Raw genomic sequence first — 3,201 nt, 5'->3', positions numbered from 1 at the left:
TACAATCACACCAATGTGATTGGCGTGATTGAACTTTTGTTCAATCACGCCATCCAAATTGGCGTGACTGTAAAAATACTGAACTACTCACTCCAATGCCAACGATTTTTTGACCAAAATAACACCTCTAAGTTCTAACACAATTAAATACCGACATAAAACTGTTTCAAAATTTATTACCAATATAACACTCCACGCTAGTGACAATGGCATGACTGGCATGACTAATACAATATTTTTACAATCACGCCATCCACACCGATGTGATTATAAAAATACTGCACTAATCGCGCTATTATAACTAACGTACTTACTAAAATACTGCACAAATCATGCTAGCGCCATGGGCGTGGAGTACCATATTGATAATACATTATGAACCAATGTTATACTATCTAATTGTGTAACTATTTTTATAAAAAAAGCCCACATTTTCAAAATCAATATTGAACTCATCTCTATTACACCAAAAATAAAGTCAAACAATTTACACTATTATAACAATGACCTAGCCATATCAACATCCAATCACATCAACAAAATAGTCTTCCAATACATTTTGTTCTCCTCCCCAAATTCCACCATGGTGGGTTTTACCATGTCTACATGTTGGTCCAATTAATTTGGGACCTCAAAAGTGGACTATTGTAATCCACTTTTACTCATACCATTAAAAAGTACGACACAAGACTCTTATGCCCCATTACACTTGCGGACATTGCAAGTGCTCTAAGCAAAAAGCTGTAAGGAAGACAAACCAGAAACGAGTATTCAAAAGAAATGTACTTGGGCTTTCTAGGCCAAGCTTCAAGGAAATCAATCTCCCTCAGCAACTCTGAAAAGCCCAAACAAATTCAATATACGAGCAGTTTAACACCTTCTTTGCCCAATATGTACTGCAAAGTGGCTGCCTGAATTACTACTCAACAATGTTCAAAGGCTAATTGATTAAAAAAAGAGGTGAATTGCTCTCAGATCAAAGGCCATGGATTTTCCACATGAGAGAACACAAAGCAGGAGGTTGTGCGCTCTCGTTTAAGCCAACAAAAATGCACTCAACATGAAGTGCTTAACGAAGCTTTCGTGTATCTACGAGAGAAACAGTCGTCAAGCCCATCACCAAGCACATCAAGTTAGTCCACAGGCAAATTCCTTGGCCTAAACGAGAGAGGGACCAGATCCCAACCTCGAGTCTCTGTTCGGTGTGGTTAAAGCAAAATCAATCATCATCGAGCAACAACACTCTACTTCAGCAACCAGATCTAAATTTCAATTAATCGCCAAGATCCAACAATAATTGCAAAAAAGAAATGCGGAACTTACGAGAAAAAGCGAGAATCTATGGTGGAAAATGGAACTGCTCGTCCAGAAGTGCCAGTGAGTTTGTTCAATTTTGCATCGTTTCATGTTCTCTGAGTCATTATTGACGAACAAAGAGAATCACGATTAGATGCTTCGAAGACGAACTGATATTTCACAGAAAGTTTAATAGACGACGAGCACACAGTCACATACAGAGAGAGGAAGAGAGAGACGAGAGATCCATGGGGCGGAGGACTGGCAGGGTCAAGCTAAATACCTAATTTAATTAGGGTTTCGAGAGGCTTATCCGATTCGGACTTTCGGAGTTCTTTACGGGTTCAAGTTCTCTCAAATGAATACTATCCAATTACCCAACCCGACTCAAATTTGTTTATTTGTAATATTTTAAGCTTATAATTCTTTTTTTTCGGTGAAGTGATTTTTTTTTCTTTTATAGCAATTTTCTAGTTTGGTTCCCCATAATAGTATTATTTATTTTACATTATTATATTTTACCCCATAAAACTCTCCCCATTATACCATCAAGGCATCAACACCTTCAAACAATCAAACCTATAATAAATTAAATAAATATATATGTAAGTGGATGAGGGATGAGCCTTGGGTTTTTATAAATTCCAAAGGGTAGTTTTGGTTTTTAAGAGTGTAGGTGTATCTTCGTATTAAAATTTTCATGCAATTTTTTTGGACAATGTGTGCATTAAATTTTTTTTAATGCACACATTGAGTTTTTCAAATTAACTTTCATACCTATTAATTACATAATATTTAATGTCTTAAAATACCATCTTCTCGCACCCACAGATCTATATCATCTCATCAATCCACCGTGTCAATTAACACCATCGTCCAGTTGATACTAATGTTGTTGTTGGTGGAGAAGGACTGTCGAGAAGGAGCTTCCAATTATTTTTATAAATATGGATGGTGCATGTAACAACCAGAAAGTGTCTGCCCTATTTCTATGGGCCAACAACCTGTTAACAGGTACAATTCCTAAAAATGTAACCTCGGTTATCACCATCCCACATCAACATCGACATCCTTGTAATGTCGATGCCGACTCTGGCTCCCTCGTCATTTTGGCCACAAGTCCCATTATCAACATCTTGAGATTGGTTCCCGACAATCATATTGTCTCATACAATCCTGAAAGCGACCTCGATATTTGAACCCATCTCGCTCTTAACAAAAAAAACTTGTATCCCAAACATTTTTAAACCAAAGCCACTACATCAGACCTTGCTTCTGACACACGAAATCCGCTCTCATCGTGTCCTTGACATCAAGTGAAGCAACTCGTTCTAGGATTGATACATCTCTATCACTCTCTTCTAACGGTAACTTGAACCAAAACCTCCTACAACCCAAAGGCACGTGTACTATCAAAGGGATACCATTTAAGCCCAAGCCTACACATTCGAAAGGATCTTTTACTTCTTTTTCAAACTAGCATCTTACAAAACTCTATTTGTCTTGGATAATACTGATCCCAAAAAGGACTCCAAAAAATATTAAACATAGACTCTCATATATTAAATATGGATAAACCAATTTTATACGATTCTATCTTTCTTGACTACTAATATACTAATGATTAGAGTATCGATCTCACTAGAATTGTCTAAATTGTGGATTACCGATTGTGACTAATTCTCATGCTGTTGGAACAAGCGAATTTTGGTTTTCAGCTAACTAAACCAAAGCTATTAAACTAATAACTAGAAAATAACACACATATTTACAGTTGATTAATTATAATTAAGAAAGCACTAAGGTGTCTAATTTCACCATAATCGATCCTTTTCGAATCCTTTGACCTGTTAATCACAATTATTATATATGTTAACAGTCAATTTTCCTTAACCTACTTAATAC

At 36.3% G+C, this 3,201-nt stretch overlaps 1 long non-coding RNA gene and 1 other non-coding gene across 2 annotated transcripts; both read right to left on the bottom strand.

Annotated features, from left to right (window-relative positions):
• Positions 1-431: 431 nt before the first annotated feature.
• LOC120013510 lies at positions 432-1,670 on the bottom strand. The gene is made up of 2 exons (XR_005471416.1): positions 1,324-1,670; positions 432-896 (listed from the first exon to the last, which is right to left on the bottom strand). It is a non-coding gene; the product is annotated as an uncharacterized LOC120013510 (long non-coding RNA).
• LOC120014008 lies at positions 780-913 on the bottom strand. Its single transcript, XR_005471539.1, has one exon. It is a non-coding gene; the product is annotated as a small nucleolar RNA snoR77 (small nucleolar RNA).
• Positions 1,671-3,201: the final 1,531 nt, after the last annotated feature.

Source organism: Tripterygium wilfordii, chromosome 13, assembly GCF_013401445.1.
Source record: "Tripterygium wilfordii isolate XIE 37 chromosome 13, ASM1340144v1, whole genome shotgun sequence".
NCBI classification, from domain to species: domain Eukaryota; kingdom Viridiplantae; phylum Streptophyta; class Magnoliopsida; order Celastrales; family Celastraceae; genus Tripterygium; species Tripterygium wilfordii.
The sequence above is the reverse complement of the archived record's forward strand: the minus strand, read 5'-3'. Positions and strand labels throughout refer to the sequence as shown.